At 39.1% G+C, this 18,686-nt stretch overlaps 2 long non-coding RNA genes across 3 annotated transcripts in view; one reads left to right on the top strand and one right to left on the bottom strand.

Annotated features, from left to right (window-relative positions):
- LOC136871703 (uncharacterized) overlaps positions 1-3,082 on the top strand; it is a 95,160-nt gene extending 92,078 nt beyond the window's left edge. For both annotated transcript variants that reach the window (XR_010859797.2, XR_011018082.1), the window contains one exon: positions 3,014-3,082. This is a non-coding gene — a long non-coding RNA (uncharacterized lncRNA). The remainder of the gene's footprint in view (positions 1-3,013) is intronic.
- Positions 3,083-3,388: 306 nt separating this feature from the next.
- The window catches only part of LOC136872501 (uncharacterized), an 81,238-nt gene continuing 65,940 nt past the window's right edge, over positions 3,389-18,686 (bottom strand). Inside the window, exon 3 of the long non-coding RNA XR_010859928.2 lies at positions 3,389-6,083. This is a non-coding gene — a long non-coding RNA (uncharacterized lncRNA). The remainder of the gene's footprint in view (positions 6,084-18,686) is intronic.

The raw sequence follows: 18,686 nt of genomic DNA, 5'->3' as shown, positions 1-18,686 counted from the left end.
AACAGTATCCTCCACCACAATAACACAATACACGTGGCAGATGCCGCCGACCTGCCTTACAAGGGCTGCACTCGGCTAGAAATAGCCATACGAAATTTAATTTAATTAAATACATGGATTCATGGGTGGTAAGGTTGTAATTGCTATCCATGGATCACTTGCCAGGGTCCATTGCACGTATAACACGACAAGTACTTGTAGTAGGGTTCGCTGCAATGATTTCCAGCTTCTCCTACAAAGCTGAGCATGAGAAGGGTCCTCATATTGGTTGCAACAAATCAGTCTCCCGCAGTCATCAATCTACAGAAATAAACTCTCATTGTGATAGATGATGCCTGTTGGTAAATTGTTTCCTGTACAGCCTTTCAGCAGTGAGGACATTGTTGCATACCTTCACCATTCACAAGGTGAATGTCTGTCAGCTCTGTGAAACTCTACCAATACTGGGCTATCATATTGCATGACTCTTCATATGGCTTGAATATACATATACCATTGATTGATAGCAAGTTCTGTCATATGACAATACAAATAAAATAAGACAGGGCCACCTTGTGGACAATACAGTAGGTAAACAAAAAATGCATCATGTATTGCTTAGTCTTGAGGCTGTTGCCAATGTTTAAGCCCATACGATGTCACGTTCACAGATAAGAAGCTCCTCTCTGAAATGTTCAGTACAGTAGGGTATCTCCCATTTCCTGCTTAATTTTATACGACCCCAGTGGACACAGACATGGAATTTGTTGCCAGGATTGTAGTCACCTGTGATTTGAGAGGGTGTGGCAGTATTTTGTATGTCAGTGTCTTGCTTTTATTGAAGTTGGTGGCTGTCATTTTATTGTCAGGTGCAAAATTATATCTTAGCTCAGGTTTGTTGATGATGTGGTACTGTTCAGTAATAACCGTAAGTAATGTAAATAAAATACCTGAAATTAATGTGAAAACTAAATGAAAGTAATCTGGAAAATAGCAATAAACTTGTTGAAGCTGGTTTCTCGGACCCTAGGTTCCCTATCTCAAAATGGTTAGTAGAGCATCTCCTATTTTGTGTTTAATTTTTGCACGCTTGTACTGAAAAAATAGTGTATGAACATAGTGTGGTGGCTCCTTACTAAGGCAGGTATGGCCAGTGCATGTAGGATATTTGAATTTCATGTAAAACTTAAGAGATCTCGTAGCTGTCATGTCGTCATTAACAATAATGTAAAGTTAGCTTTATATGTTCATTCCCTATTGAAAATTTAGGATCATGTTTCAATTTTCAAAGTGTCTGTTTAAAAAAAGCTATTTATTTCTGAACTTTCACCCTAGTTATTTGAACTCTTAAGGTAGAGAAACCAAAATGTAAATTTGAATATAATATAGGGGCCTACCAAGTGAAGTTGTTGCACAAGTCAATGATCAGAAAGTTGTCCACACTTGCCAAAAATGTTTTTTTTTTTTTTTTTTCTCTCTCTCTCTTGTAGTATTGCCAGCTCTTGGAAGTGGTGAACAGTTATTGTTTTAAATGGTACCAATAATCTGAAATCTGAACCTTAAGTTAATGAGATTAAAAACTTGCCGATCTTGGTTCGATTTTTGAGACATTATCATAAAATCTTTAAATTTAATAATACTAATAAAACCAATTGGGGCTGCCTGGCCGAGATGGTAAAGGCGTGCCCAGTCCACTCAGAAGGACGTGGGCTCGAATCCCTGTCCGGAAGTCGCAAAATTTAAGAAACAAGATTTCCATTTCTGGAGGTGCACATGGCCTTGAGGTTCATTGAGCCTACATCAAAAATGAGTACCAGGTTAATTCCTGGAGGCAAAGGCAGCTGGACATAGAGCTAACCACTCTGTCCCATCAAGTGCCGAGGTTACGGATAGTGGAAGCCTTTACCTTCCACCTCTTCAAGGGCCTTCATTGCCTGTACGGAGATGACTTTGCTTTGCTAATAAAACCAATTACAAGTGTTTGGACTTCGTAAGAAGCTTTACTGAATAGTGCAGTCATTTAAGAGTAGAAGAGACCTACTCTAACAGAGCGAGTTGGCCGAGCTTTCATTTGGGAGATGGTGGGTTCGAATCCCACCGTCGGCAGCCCTGAAGATAGATTACCTTGTTATCCATTTTCACAACAGGTAAATGCTGGGGCTATACCTTAATTAAGGTCATGGCTGCTAAGGGATGATAAACACATGCCCTTTCAGTATGTTGTGCCAACAAAACCGGTGTGGTCTAACCAGAGAAATAATTTGACCACTGCTTAAAATGGCACCATTAGGGTGGCTGATAAATATTTTGCTGGATTATTTCTTCACTAGTGAGCCTACATGGTGCCGGCCCCTCACTGCTGGGTTGTGTGGTTCAAATCCTGGTCACTCCATGTGAGATTTGTGCTGGACAAAGTAGACTTGAGACAGGATTTTCTCTGGATTTCCCTGTCATCTTTCATTCCAGCATCATTTCATTTTATCTGTTTGTCAATCATTGCCCCCAAGGAGGGTGGCCGGCTTTGACAGCTGGCACTATTCTTATTCTCGCCACCAAATAGGGGCTTCATTCAACCACAGCTGGGTGACTGGAGTGGGACAATGATGATGATGATGATTATTATTATTCATCATCATCATCCCATTCCTGACCCAGTCGAATGACTTGGAAACAGGCTGTGGATATTCACTAGTAGGGAATTATGTGCATTATATTTGCATACACACTTCCAGTTGTTGGCAGTACTGCTGCATTTAATTTTTTAATAACGGTTGTGCCTGCAGAAACACCCGTGTGAAATTTGAGTCGAGATAACGAAACCTTACTGGCCAAATCTTTAATGTTCAGTATTGTGAGAGTTGCTTTAAAGAATTCTCAGACATCACACAGTGGTTTCTGGAGGTGCTTTGATTGTATCTAGTATTGCTATTGCACAAGTGGGGGAGTGAAACTGCTCTCTTCTTGTGCAATAGCAGTACTGTATAATGTGTCCTTAGTAATATTAATTTTTCTGTATTTTTTTTTTCTTGAACAGGAAAGTCCGTGAATCATGAAAGTTTCGACGCTGAACCTGGACACTCGAAATGAGGTGTTGGACTTAGGGTATATTTTTAAGCGGTTTTTCTGCTCAAAATGAGCATTTTCCAGCTAAAATTTGCTTAATATATTAAATTTTTGCTGGATTTATTATTTATGTATCATTTCATAGAGTTCAAATTAGTATTTAGTATGTATTTTCAATGTAATTGTAAGAAAAATAAATGGAAAAAATGAAAAAAAAACTAAGTCCAAATTTTTGTAATTATTGTTCGTTCAGGACAAAAAACCTGAAATGTTAAATCATTTCACTTCATTACATGGAAAGGAAAATTTAAGGAATGTATTAACAAGTCATGTGTTATTTCCAACCTTTATTGCATAGTTTTTTCAATGTTATACAATAGTAATACAATTGATCAAGGCTGAGAAAAGACTCCCAATTTCTTTGGTTTTAGTGTTCCTTAAACATTCAGTTTTCTCTGGAAATTTACACAAATAATTAAACTGTTTAAAAATACAAAAATGAACAGTTATCAACTTTATATTCCAAACAGGCCACAATATTTAACTGAACACATGAATAGATTAGGAAAACTACAAACAAATGCCCTGTTTACAACACTGGTATGATGAAGCTGAACCACATACAGTATATAGTATTCCAGTCTTTTTTTTAAATTCTTACATTAAGTTATGCATTATACAGGATTATGAAACTAAGTTTATTCACCTGAAATAACTCCTGAATAGTTGAGAATATTGACATTCTGTCTTTACTTTCAAGTAATGGTACTAAGGGGCTCTCATATTTACAGTACTTCATGGTATTAGCATCTTTCAGAGAAAACTTTCTTAACTGAAACTATACATCTCCACACAGCCTTAAGCCTATAAACATTGCAAATTCAGCACCATGATTATTTTGAAAATCTGACAAGTACTTCAAGAAAATAAGATATATTCAAACATGCTTCATTTGCCAGATGGGGACCAATCTGTTTGATTCACAATACTATGTATGTCAAAAGCTAGCTCATGTTTCTGAGTTGCCTAAAAGTAACCATCCAGTTTTGAAAATGCTTAGAGATTTGAACTTTTATGCCAGCTGTATGCAGTCCTGCCATTTCATTTAAGAATATGGACTTAGTATCAATCTCTCTTATTAATCACCCCCATGAGAATAAGTAGCACATTTTACACAACCCTGGGTACCATTTACAAATGTGAAAACAGAATGCTGATATGAACATTGAATTTTCACGACCGCATTGTAATCGAAACCGACTTTGAAGTTATTAGGTCGTGTTACGTACATCTAGTACGCGTTTAAGAGATGTTAAGTACAGAACAAAATTGGCCAACCAGACACCAGCAGGATCCAAACCCACAATCTGAAATGGAAGCGACCATGGCCTTGTTTAAGGGTACAGCCCCAGCATTTGCCTGGTTTGAAAATGGGAAACCACAGAAAACCATCTTATCTTCAGGGCTGCCGACAGTGGGGTTCGAACCCACTATCTCCCGAATACTGGATGCTGGCCGCAATTAAGTGACTGCAGCTATCGAGCTCAGTCGCTTAGCTGTTAGCTTGTGTTCAGATTGTAGGTTCGAACCCCACTATTCACAGTCCAGAAGATGGTTCTCCCCAATTGCCATTTTTACTTTAATGTCGTGACCACTGGTCCTAGTTCTTTCTTAAACCCTCTTTACTGAAAACCCACCTAAGAGTACTAATGCCAGGAAAAAAAAGAAAAGCATAATTGCCATCACAAAGGACATCTCCCCCTAAAGCTAGGGTAAATAGACATGCATAACACAGATCAGAACATATCCCTACCAAGATTTGGAAAAGGTGGCAGAAAAAGGAAAAACATTCATAAACAAAAAGAAAGGTCTAGCTTCAGTGTTTTAAAGTAATGGAGGTAGTTGAAGTGAGTTATTTAAAGTACAACTTTGTAATCACCCCTTCTTAACACTAATCAGAAGGGTTAAAAAAGAAAGTTAAATTCTTCAAAGAGTAAACCAAAGAACATTCACAAAGACTTCAAAAATGAAAGATTCCCTAAGCACAATCCTAATACAGTCAGGACCAGAAAAGAAGAAGGGTTGACTAAGAAAAGTCTGATAGGAAAGGAAACCAGCCTCATATCCACTTTTCCTTTACCTGTTACCTACAAAAATATTAAAGATGTTAAATCAAACATTTTACCATGGTATATTTATGAGCACTTATCAGAAAGTGAAGCAACTTTATGCATCATACATAACAGAAATCAAACAGGGCAGTCCCCACATGGCAAATGAAGCACACTTTAATACATTAAATATTCAACAAGTACTTTTCCAATTTTCAAAATAATCACAGTATTTATGATATTTGTAGGTTTAAGGCTATGTGTAGAAAAGAGCATATTTCCATTATTTTAAAGTACCATTATATCATGATATGATATACTGTGAAAAAGTACAGTAAGTCCCATTATGTGCCCTTTGTACCATTTCTGAAAGTTAAAACCATGTTAATACCTTAGAAACAATTGAAGAGTTACTTGAGGTGGCAACTAGTTGAATAACCAAGTATGTTTGGATCACTTCTCAGATTTCACAATATTATATAATGGCTCTATATTCTGAACTTAGTATAACATGCCAAATGTGTAATGGATCAACTTCCAATTATACCTAATGTAACATGTTTATAATCCACCAATAAAAACTGCACCACAGTTACTGCTATTTTGCATGTAATTGTCAAAAGTCAATTTTAAATTATAAAATTTACTGAAAATAATACTAGTCAGTTATAGAAAAGTCTACTTTGGGCAAAAAAAAAAAAAAAATACTCTTTCCCAATGTTAACAGGTAAAATCATTTTTATACAACCAAGTAATAAGAACATTATCATATCATACAAATCAGTGTCCATAAATTTTCTGGGAAAACAAATTTTCACGAATGCAAAATTAAGACACCATTTTCTTGTCTTGGTTGCTGAACACTTTTCTAACTGCCATATCAAATCTCCATCTGCTCCAAACAGTACAGGAAAATACAGCTCCCAGCAACTGAAAACAGAAGTTATTTGAAAATTAATCCCTTAATTGTATTATTTATAATATTACTTTGTATATAATAATTCAGTATACACCCAAAACAAAAGTGACATGTCATGGGATCCATCAACAGAATTTTAATTCATAAATATTGATTGCAATCAACCATCCAAGATCTAGCATGAGAACAAAAGACCTACTAGATCAATTACTTCCATTCCCTAATTCCAGATCACCTCAAACTGGGGAGGGAGTAACCATTTAATGTCATCCAAATTTTTTTTTTATATAAGCAAGATTTTCCTATTACTACATTAACCCTTTGATACCAACCTACACACATTGTATAGACCAGGCATCGTCAATCAAGAGCGAAATGCTTTTGGAGCCAGTTTGCTCCCCGCTCTCGAGGAGCGAGAGCAGCTTAGCGAGGAAGTAGGGGAAGTGCATGACGTAGTATGTACTGAAGGGCAGTGGCGCAAGTACAGTATGGCCACGGTATGCAACCCGCCTGACTGCTGCTCTCTTGTCACGTGACAAACACCCGTCGCAAGCGGAGCAAGTAACACTGGCTCCCCAGAGCAACTACACGATATCTGGTATAGACCTTTTCTTCATATGCTGCCAACATCCATGCATGATATAGACCCCTGCAGGTCTAACTTCATTTTGTTGTACCTTGTGAAGTTTTAAAGTTGTCAAGGTGAAAATGGTATTTCTTTGAAGGTGAAGATCTCTGCCTTCCTTGTATGTATGAATCAGCCCAAATAATTGTTTCTTTTTTTTTCCCCTTTTCAAAAGTGTTTGAAATAGTTTGACCTCTTTCTGATTGAGAGCATATAGGTTTAAATTTCTGCTGCATTCCAGGATCTATGTTTCAATACAGGATGTTTCATGATATAGACTGATAGTATAAATTGCCATCTCTTCACTGATATGAATGTTGACATCTAGTGAGGATTTCTAGAATTCTTTCAACACTTGAAAACTCTTGCAAATCATGTTTACATAATTTGCCATCACTTTGAAATAAAATTCCATGGTGCAGAGGAATGGCACAGTGCAGTTTGAATGAAAGAAGTAACCAAGTTTTAATAAAAATCAGACAATAACAGCACTACCCAGATTGAACTGAGCAAAGTGAGAGCAAAGGCATAACACAAGGAATGGTAGGGCATGGTTCCCACAGCCAAGTAATGGATGACAAAACGAGCTAAAATATATGCCCTCCTCCTCATGAACTAATCTTCACATTAACCTGTGATTTGTGCTAAATGAATCTGAACTATTGTTCCCAGTTCTGCTCAAAGTTCCCAAAGCAACAATTACCCTAGTTTCCATTGCACTGTGAATCGACCCAGGCAAATAGAATAACATCAATTTCATTCTGTACAAAATGTGGAAGATTTCTCTATGCTCATGGTCCTGTTATGGCCCAAGCTCAAATATACAGTGTTGTCAAATTAAGTCCTTCTCTTTGCCAACTTCAATGGGATTTCAGGGAGGAACAGAAATCATCCAGTGAATTTCTCAAAGAATTCCAATTTTTCTATGATTATAAAAACCACTGTTTGCAAAAGTGCACTAGCTAACAAATTTGAGCTTGGGTCAAAAACTTTAATCTTCTTCCAACTAGGCATAAACTCATTCCAAGCTCAGTTTGTTCAATTGGTTCAACATGAGCAAGTTTATCTGAGCAAAATGTGGTTGGTTAGGCTCACTGGACTGAGCCTGTTCGAAACTCCATCGCTCGAGTCCACAGCAGGAGCTCGTTTGAGCTTTCTCAGTTATGAAGACTGCACCGTGACCAAACATAGGCAACCACCAAGCTCCATTCTATGCTCAATGCATTCCTCAACTTCCAGAAGACATGCATTAATATTTTCCAGACACTTATATTTTGTACAGATCATGAGGTTTATTCACTGTGCAGTTTTCACCCTTTTCTTGGCTTTATATTACTGGAGCAAATCTCTGTATGAGACAGCGTTGTTGACCGTTCTCTACAAACATCACCTATACTGTGTTCATTACTTGGCAGCAACAGAGGTTGCTGCTTGCTTGAAGTAAATTTGCACATTATTGCTTCATTTTACTTTAACCTAAGTAGTAGTTTAATATTATCACTGGTACATTTACTTGACTGCCTGCATTATGTTAGTATAGTGAAAAGGAAATCCACAGACTGTTTCCAGTCATTCAACCAGGTCAGGAATGGAATGAAGCCCCCATCTAGCGGAGAGGAGAAGAATTGTGCTGGCTGCCGAAGCCTGTCGCACTCCTCTGGGTCGATGATTAATGAATGACAGATGAAATGAAATTGGAGAGAGTAGCTGGAATGATAGGGAAAATGCAGTACACAGAGAAAAACCTGTCCCACCTCCACTTTGTCCAACACAAATCTCACATGGAGTGACCAGGATTTGAAACAAGAAACCCAGCGGTGAGAGACCGGCATGCTGCCGCCTGAATCACGGAGGCTCTATGTTAGAATAGTGTACTTCATAAATACAGTATGTGTCTGCATATCAATAGTGTCATATACCATTAAGTTAATACCCCATCTATTGTAAATTAAGTGGCTAATAAAATAATTGCAATAGTTTCATTGCCCTTATGCATACACAAATATCAAAGAATTGCTTATATAATAAATAAGCTAAATTATTAAAAAATTAACTTTGTTAGTAATTTGACTTTGTCCAGGAATCTCTAAATTGCCACATATGATTTAGATGTAGATATATTTATATCGAGCCAAAAGACATGAGGACAATTACGGAGGTCTCACCGATAACATGAGTGAGGGACAACAACGAGCACGAGCAGAAGTGGTCATCAGAAGACAACTTGTTGAGGAATTTGACCAGACAACTTTAATTAGTTGCCTGATGAGGACTTGTTTCATCTGGTGATCAGGACGATCTAGACCAACCCACGCCAAAAAGTTTGCAATGCTGTGCCAAGTACGTTTGCTCAGTATTAGTCTTCAGATGTCTCTTCAAACACAAAGTATTACTCTGAAGAGCAGACTTTGAAGCAAAAATGGGGTTCAGAACCAGACTTGCCTAGTACCAATACTTTCTTCCCTCAAGCACACTACTTGCAACTGTATCTGAAATGTTTATTGATAAAATAGTTTTGATTTCCTGATTGAAGAAACCAGAAAATATGCCGTTTTCTTAGCGTGTCTGGTTCCTAAACAATGCCTGTATACATTAACATTTTCAATCTTATTTGCAGTTTTATTTTTATTTCATGGTTATGAAAATGCAACTAAGTAATGAACTACTGCAGTGCGTAGAGAACATTTTGTACAGATCATGAAGTTTATCCACTGTGCAGACAATACTAGAACAGATGCTGTGGATAAAAGAAGAAGATTCATCCTCTCATTCAGAAGATATAAGGAAGATCTAAGAAACATTTCAGGCCAGACTTCAATGTGAATAAAGTAGCATACTTCAGCAGGCACAACTGCTAACAATTTGCAAGGAGAAAACAGATACAGTTCATACATGAAGTCTTGTCTGAACATGCCTGATGGATACCTTTGTGAACTCCAACATTTACCAGGATCAAAAGCTTGCACGTATGTGCACCAGGGGAGGTGCAGGCAATTTGTGTACAAAACAGATTATGGGAAAGCAACAGCTCCATTACTATTAATGCTTTGCAATTTACCTATAGAACTCAAGTCTTTCCTGTTTTGCTTTTATTTTGACAATGTATTTACTAGTATTTCCCTCATAAGCCATTTTAAGACCTATGGTTACAAGGGAAACTATTGGAGAGAAAGGCTGTCCACACAGTTCCATATAAAAAATGAAAAAGATATCTAGAGGGACTTCTGAAATGCAGACAAGCATAGATGAGGAATAATTATAACCTGCTGAATAGACAACTGTCACCACAGCTGCATCATGTAATTGTCTACCACCTTGACATTCCACAGTATTCAACCATAAAAAAATCAATGTGCCCTGTCCCATGATTTTTCACAGAATACTATCAATCAGAATATAGTAGACCCATTACTGGAGGAGGAGCAACACAGATTAAGAAAGAACCAAAGCACTACAGACCTGACATTTGCTGTCAGAATGCTAATAGAAAAGCACTGGTAATACGGTAAGAACTTTGTGATTGTATTTATGTACATCGAGAAGGCCTCCGACAGTGTACCTAGGAAGATGTTCTGGGAATGCCTTCAAGGTATACAGTAGGTGTGCCAAACATCCTGATTGATAAAGTGCTGTGGGTGGGGGCAGTAGAATAACACCCACAGTATCCCCTGCCTGTTGTAAGAGGCAACTAAAAGGGGCCCCAGGGGATCTGAACTTTGGAACGTGGTTTGGCAACCACGGGGCCCTCAGCTGACAGTCTTGGCATTGCTTCTACTTGTGCCATGCTCCTCACTTTCATCTATCCTATCCAACCTCTCTTGGTCAAATGTTTTTTTCTGACCCAGACTGTATTACATATGGAGGCCTAGGGAGTCATTTTCACACCCTTTGTGGCCCTTGTGTTCCTTTGGCCGATACCTTCACTTTTTGAAGTGTCGGAACCCTTCCATTTTTTTTTCTCTCTGATTAGTGTTATATAGAGGATGGTTGCCCAGTTGTACTTCCTCCTAAAACAATCACCACCATCACCACTTCTATCAAAAGCACTTACGCTGTGTCGAAATAGGGGATGAAAGATCAGATTGGTTTGAAACCTAAAGAGGATTCCAGCAAGGAAGTGCCTTGTCACCACACTTCTTCAGTCTTGGATCAGATCATAAAATCCATCAAAGAACATTGGAGGACCATAACACACTAATATTTGCAAATAAGTTTTATCTGAGGAGAAAATGAAGCAGAAGTACAACAGTAACAAAATCTTTGGAATGGCAGGTTTAAAGATTATGAACTAAACATCAGTAAAACTGTTGAAATGACTATCAACAGGAAAGGCACAGATTCAAACATTTGCCTGGAAGGAACTCTTATCTGTTTCCAACTTCAGATACCTTGGAAGCATCATTTCAGAAGATAACACAATAAACCAAGAAATACTTAATAGGACTCAGAAAGCTTCAATTTTATCTCTAAGTGAGAAATCTACTCACAAGGGAACATCGGCAATGGTTAAGTCGCTGATCGCGATGAAACTTTTGAAAACACATTCAGGTACACATAAAAAAGACTTTGCCATCAATTTTGTGTGCCGACATTCATTAGGGCATTAACTAAGGGGCCTAAAAGTTGCGACATTTCAAGTTCCGCACAAACAGCGATGAATACCTGCTGGCCAATGCTTAGCCGGCACACTGTCTGCATTGTGCCACACCTCTGCAGCTCCTCCCCTCCTGGTTCGCTACCACACATTTCCCTTCTACCCACACCTGCCGGTCTGCTTAGCTGTCTAACACAACCAGTGCTACATTTTGCGTACTCTATCAGCCTTCCCCATAGCTCTCCTTTGTAATGTCCACATTCTGCCAGTTTACATTTTCTGAAATGTTTATGACAATATTTGCAACGATTCCTTAAGCGCAATGTCGTTGAGCATGTCAAAAATTATTTTTCATCTTCAAGCAAATAACGGAATTGACTGTGAAGAAGGTCCGCTGAACTTTCGGGAGCTGTAGCGTTATGACGCAATTGAGGGTAAGTTTTAAGCAGTTAACCGTTTTCAGATAGGATTTGATGCTCACGGGGCAATGTCAGTCTGTGACATAGGCCGTAATAACTTAGATTGAAGTGTGGTCTCTTGCACTGCATGTGAAATTTTAGGTTTTAGTTTTCGGCACTGGACCGTCTGATTTGTCGATACCAATAACACTCTTGTTTTTTTTTTAACAAACATTTGTGTACTCCGTTGTTTCTGTCAATAAATATACCTTGCCCTTCCCCCTCCACGTCCACATAGGTTGCTTTTTAAGTTTTGGAAACCATGCTTCAGCGCAGCGGTGCAACGGTGCTGGACTCTGTCATTCTTATCAAAGGTTGCTGACCTGCATCCCCACCCTCACAATGCATGACCTCGCTCTTCCCCCTCCACATCTGTTCACAGTGGCCAGATAAAGATGAACAGTTATGTTGTGAGGAAGCATTTATGATAAACAGTTCATGCTTTCGAAGCATGAAAAGAATAGCTGGTTAAAAATCCAGTGTGCTAGAGGTCACACGGCATGACAGTGTCCCCAAGGATTGCGAGAGGCGTGCAAGCGCAGCTTTGTTACTTTACAGAATGGTAGCAAGGTGTCTCACTGTATATCTACTGCATATACAAATGCATATTTTATTTTTATTTTTCAAGGCTTTTCTTATTACGGCAAACTTTACTACATTCCATGTCATACTCGTATCACAGTTGTATATGCATTAAATTGATTTATATTAGACAATCATTGCTGCAATTGAAATGTGTTGTGTCTGTCACTGCAAAGCATAAATAAATCATTCAGTACAAGCACAAATAAAAACATTCTACCTACATTCCTTATACCACAGTATGCAATACGGAAAATACCAGCAGTTTCAAACTGAGTTTATAACTGTTGTCCGCGATTTTGTTTCGGGGGGACATAAAAAGGTCTGGATCTGTAACCAGGTTTTGATATCCCGAGGTACCGAATCTCATTACATTAATTCAGATCCTCTACCCTGGCACATAATTTCTTTAAATAAAAAGATATTTAATGCTGTTTAAAGGTTGATGATTTATTTAACTTTCCGGTCTAACTGCGAGCATAGCTCGCAGCGGCCGAAATTACACTCGGGCCGCACTGCGGGCATAGCCTGTAGTAAGGTTTGACAATTCACTAAAAATCTAGAAGTAGCAGTGCATGCATTCTGGTGGTTACATTGTGTTCCTTCATGTATTAGTTACAACAGTATTTAAGCAGATGGCAGTGTTGTATGTAAGTCAGAGAATTTACGATATGTTCGATCAACATGCATCAGTAGATGTCACTCAGCGAGCTCTAAGACATGGCTTCTCGCGGCAAACATGTGCTTGACGAAAGTGATATTTTCGATATTTTATGACATATTGACATGAATTCAAAACAACTTACATTTCATTATGATTGGAGTACGTTTTACGACCTAGCGTATGTTCCCGCGTATTTCAAATTTGCACGAGTACATAATGAAGCTCAACTGGACAGCGTTCCAGTTTTCAAATACTTGGGTAGCGTTATATCAAATGACAACCTAGCAAAACATGAGGTGAACAATCGAATCAATAAGGCAACACAATTCTACCACCAGGTAAGACACCTGCTGTGGGATGAGCAAATACCCATGAAAACAAAAATGACATTGTACAAGTCCTATTATACACCAATTCTTACAGTCTCGAAACCACAACACTGACCAATAGAGATAATTCCAAACTTCAGGCAGCTGAAATGAAATTCCTACGCACTATGATCCAGAAAAACAGGAAAGACAAGATTAGGAATGAGAAAATTAGAGAAGTAGGAATAGACAATTCTCTCCTAAATAAGATTCAGATATCAAGACTGAAGTGGTTTGGTCACATGAAGAGGATGCCAGTAAACAGAACTGCAAGGAAGGAATTTGACAGAAAGGTAGAAGGAAGACGACCCGTGGGAAGGCCACGAAGGAAATGGATAGATTTAGTTAAGAGCGATGTAATGCTGAGAGGTCATGATTGGGACAAGTTGGTGGAGGAAGAATGGTACAAGGACAGGATGAGATGGAGGAGGCTCATATACCACACCCGGGAAACTGGAGATGGTTTAGGATGATGACGTAAGATTGTCTACAAATTAGTAAAGTTGTCATTTTAGAAGACTAGTTTCTCTTTCTAGGAAGTCTTTTGTGGTAAATAGAACAATATTTTTACATTTGAGTAACTCCTGAAAAAATTTATCAATTAAAATAAAATGTCATAAAAGCTTCCATTTTCAGTATTGTAATTATTACTATTATTGTAAAATTATTATTTTTATATCATACTCATTATTATTATTATTATTATTATTATTATTATTATTATTGTACCGGGCGGTACACCTCCACGCCGCTAGTTTAAAAATGTGCACCACTTGAAACTCCTCTGCTGGAGGAAGTCTGAACTTTATCTACGGTATTAATTTTCTACTTTATCAGAAGATGTCACTACCTGGAAATTTTGGAGTTTTTGAACTGTGTCATTTTCGACGTATTTTTGTTTTGCTTGTAGTAAGAAGTGTGAACTTTCTCTTCTAGAGGACACTACTGAAAAACTACAATGGTGCACCCTAGTGCGACGTGAAAGAAATATTTTTTGGAGAAATTTTTATTTCAAAAGTTTGTTTCTTGTTAAATTTCTTTCTGTGATTGTTTAAGTTGGCTGTATACCCCTCTCTTTCCTCTTGTTTTGTATTTAGCCAATCCCGAATTTCTTTTATTAATTTCTGACCAATCGGATGTATCTTCCCCCAACTTGAATATGTTGCTGTATCCTACCCAATAAAGAGTTTGTGGGAGGGTGTTCTCATTCCCCTAACGGATCGAACTTTCCGCGAGGGTATATAAACTGCTGATTTTAGGGTCTCCGGGCCACTTCTGTTCCATCCTTTCGTGTGTAAAGTACATAGCAGGGGGCAGGAAGCGCCTCTTTCTTCGGCGGCAGTCAACAACCAGGTAATGGCCGATTAATTACTTCTTTTCTTGCTTGCTCAGCAGTTTAACTCTCGGGGCGGGTCCGAAGTTTTTCCATTATGTAACCTTCCTTAAATGTAAAGGAACTTGTATCTATTCTATCTTTTAAACTACATATTGGGATAGAGTGTGCTTAACCCTCTCGAGCTCCCACTCATATTGTTTTGAGGTGAACTTGTTTTCTCAACCTATTCTTCCTTAACATTATGTAAATTTGTCAACTTCTAAAGTCACCTCTTTAGTATGGGATTAGCCCTTGCATCAGTGGCCTAGAGCCAAATTAGGTTTTGAAACAAATACATTAGGAGTGCAAATCGCCTCCTCTCAAATTGTTGATTTAGAGGTCATGTAATTAACCTTCTTGTCATTTAACAGACCTCAGTAGGTTGGGTATTTTACCCCTGTGTATATGTCCTGAGAGGACAGCTTGAAAGTAGAATTAGGTGTGGCCTTTGACAGGCCTGAATTTTGAGAGCAAGTTGCTCTCTTCCCGAAAATTTTGTTTTCTGCGCGCCTCAAGGAGGCCTTACTGTGTATTTTGGAGCAAGCGCTCCTAGGTATGAATGGGGTTCTCCCCTCTCTGTTGACACTTGTCTTTGGGGTAAAACTGAGCTGATTGCTCAAGGATTGTGATCGCGGGGCTCGAAGCCCAAATCCTGTAAATACTGTAATTGTTCTTTTGTTGCCTTGCTACTCTGTACCTGCCATATTTGTTATTTCTTGATTTTGAAAAGAAAATATAACCTTGTTAAATTTTAAATTCACTTTAATTTCGTAGCCTGAGACCTATTCACCACCCCGCACCTTCTTTCACCTCTAACTACCACGGAAAACTCCGTAACAAGTGGTAGCAGAGCGTGGTTGAATGGGTCTCATTTTAGCCCCTTTTGACGGCTAAACATTGCTTTGATTACAACTTTAACTATTTTCTCAGTTGCTGGAATTTTTTTCATTTTTTCTTTTTCAAAATTGTTCTGTCATCATGCCCGGCCCTCGCGATGTTCTCCATCTTAACTATTTGCGCAAGGAGGAGTTGATCTATGAGTTAACTATCAGAAATGTGCAATCTGGAGGCACGGTTGCGATAGACTCCAACAAGCTTAGAGAGTCCCTTGACTTGCCCATTTCCATCCCCGCTTTGGGAGAGAAAGAAATTGACGACTCTTTCCACGATCGTCGAGAATATTACTGGGCTAGCATCTGTAGTTTTTTTGATGAAAATGATCCTTCTCCTAATCAAATCAAACGTGTGCAAGCCAGGCTGTTTCATTTTTCAAATAGAGTTAACGATCTGTTGTCTCTAAAGTTGAATGACGTTCAGAGGAAGGAAGCTAGTACGCTGCTTGAAAATATTTCTGAATTATCTAGCAAGGTCACTCAATTGTTAACTGGGGAGGTTCCTCCCAAAACTGATCAACCCGTCACGATGAATGTAGGTAGCGAGGAAGAGCCTCCTAAGGGAGAAGTCAATAGGATAACCGTTGCTGCTCAAACTATCTCTGCCCCATTGGACAACGAGTCTGAACGCCGTAACTCATTGAATAATATACGTTCTGAATTAACTTCCTTGCCACTGAAACCTTTACCTACTATGTCACCCGGGTTCAGCAGCTTGCCTCATCCATTGGCAATGTTGCTCAGAGGTATATCGAAGTTTTCCGTTAATACCACCAGTGAAGTAATTTCATTTTTAAGATTTCTAGTTGAATTTCAGGATCATGCCCTTGTGTTTTCTCTTTCCCCATGTCAAATTTTGCAAATAATCTATCCTTATGCAATTGGTATTCTCTCCGACAAAATAGTAAGAGCCATAGCTGAACAGTCATCTATTGAAGATTTTCACGCACACTTGCTTGCAAATTTTATTCCTGCTCGCGCGAGGTCATCTCTGATTCAGAAGTACTATTATCGTGTACAGCGCTTGGATGAAAACTTGGCTGATTTCATACAGGACATTAAGTTTTATACTAGGGTGTTTGCTCTTCACTTCCCTGAGGATCAGATTGTACAAGCCATTGTGGAAGGTATCTCACCATCCTATAGGTCATATTTGTGTTTCGCGGCATGCCCGCAAACTTTCTCTGAACTTGAAGCATTGGCCGTCTCAGCGGAAGGAGTTAGATACGCCGATTCTTTGCGTGTCGCGAAAGAACCCCCTCCTTCTTTTAGTAATCCTCGGCCTCCACCTCGCCGACCAGTCAATCCCCGTAAATGTTATGCTTGCGGGTCGCCTGACCATCTTCGCAATAAGTGTCCACTGATCAAGTCGAGTGGGAGAAGGAATGGGACTGGTTCATCACAAGGCTGTTTTAAATGTGGGGCTTTCTCACATATCGCCAAAAATTGCCCAAATTCAAATAGCACCCCCTCCTGCTCAACTTCTGGTGCAACTTCCAACAAGAATCAAAAGTGACTAGTGGCTTCGGCTGAGTCAACTAATCCATCTTCCCGAGACTCAGCCCCGGGTAAACAGGTTGTAAATTCAGGGAACGATCAGTCTTCAAATTCGTCTTTTGAATGCCCTAAAGAGTGTCTTAGGATTGCGGCGGGTTCCCCCGCGCCTGTTCCTTTTCTTAAGATTGAGTTAAATAATGAACCTGTAACAGCTCTTAGATTCAGGCAGTGTTTGTTCGATTATTTCGGCTGAATGGTATTCTAAATTGAAATCTGTTTGTAAACTACCTGACTATGTCTCATCTCCTGTTCAATATGTTTCGGCTAATTCATCTCCATTAGAAATTCTAGGTTCTTTACATGTCAAAATTCGTATTTTTAAATTTACATGGAAAATTAAATTGTTTGTGGCCAAGCACTTGTCTTGCCCCATTATATTGGGAGCTGACTTCATTTCCTACACTGGTCTTGTGCTCGATCTCCAGAGCAGGTCGTGCACATTCAAATTTGCGTCCAATTGTAAAATTCCCTTGTTAAAGTGTAATTCTGTATCATGTTCATCTATTTCGCCTACCCAGGATGAGATGTTAGACCTTAGACATCTACCTGAGGAGCAGGCTGATAGTATTCGTAAGTTGTGTCAGTCGTTTCCAGAGGTGTTCTCTGATACTCTTGGTGTTACTGACCTTATTGAATACAAAATTGAGGTCACGGATTCGATTCCTGTCCGTTTTCCACCTTATAGGCTATCTCCACCTAAAATGAAGGCTCTGAAAGAAATCATCGATCAGATGTTGAAGGATGGTATTATTAGGCCCTCTAAGTCGGCGTATTCGTCGCCTATTTTTCTAGTCCCGAAACCCCAGGGGGGCTTCAGGCCTGTCATTGATTATAGGGCTCTCAATCGGAAGGTGGTGTTGCAATCCGTGCCCCTTCCTGACCTTCATTCTTGTTTTTCATGGTTTCGTAAGGCCAAGTTCTTTACTATCTTGGACTTGAATCAGGCCTATAATCAAATTCCCCTTGCCGAAGAGACTAAACATCTTACAGCGTTTGCCACGGACTGGAACTTATACGAATACAACCGCGTGCCTTTCGGGCTCCCCACGGGAGCAGCTGTACTCACTAGGCTACTAGATAGGGTCTTCTCCGACATCAAATTTGAGTACTTATATCACTACTTGGATGATGTCGTCGTATTTTCAGAGACTTTTGAAGAACATCTAGATCATCTGCGAGAAGTTCTCGATCGCCTTCGTAAGGCTGGGTTAACTGTCAAGTTGTCCAAGGTTGCCTTTGCTAAGCCCTCTATGTCATTCCTAGGGCATATTGTGTCACCTGATGGTGTAGCAGTCGATCATTCTAGAACACAGGCCATCCGTGATTTTAAACCTCCCAAGGACATTAAAGGTATCGCCAGGTTCATTGGTATGGTGAATTTCTTCAGGAAGTTTATTCCTAACTTCGCTAATAGAGCGGCGCCCTTAAACCTTCTTCGTAGGAAAGGCATCAAATTCGAGTGGGGACCTTCTCAACAAGCCGCTTTTGAAGATCTTAA

The sequence above is a fragment of the Anabrus simplex genome, chromosome 4 (assembly GCF_040414725.1).
Source record: "Anabrus simplex isolate iqAnaSimp1 chromosome 4, ASM4041472v1, whole genome shotgun sequence".
Taxonomy (NCBI): domain Eukaryota; kingdom Metazoa; phylum Arthropoda; class Insecta; order Orthoptera; family Tettigoniidae; genus Anabrus; species Anabrus simplex.
This window is presented reverse-complemented; position numbering and strand designations above follow the sequence as displayed.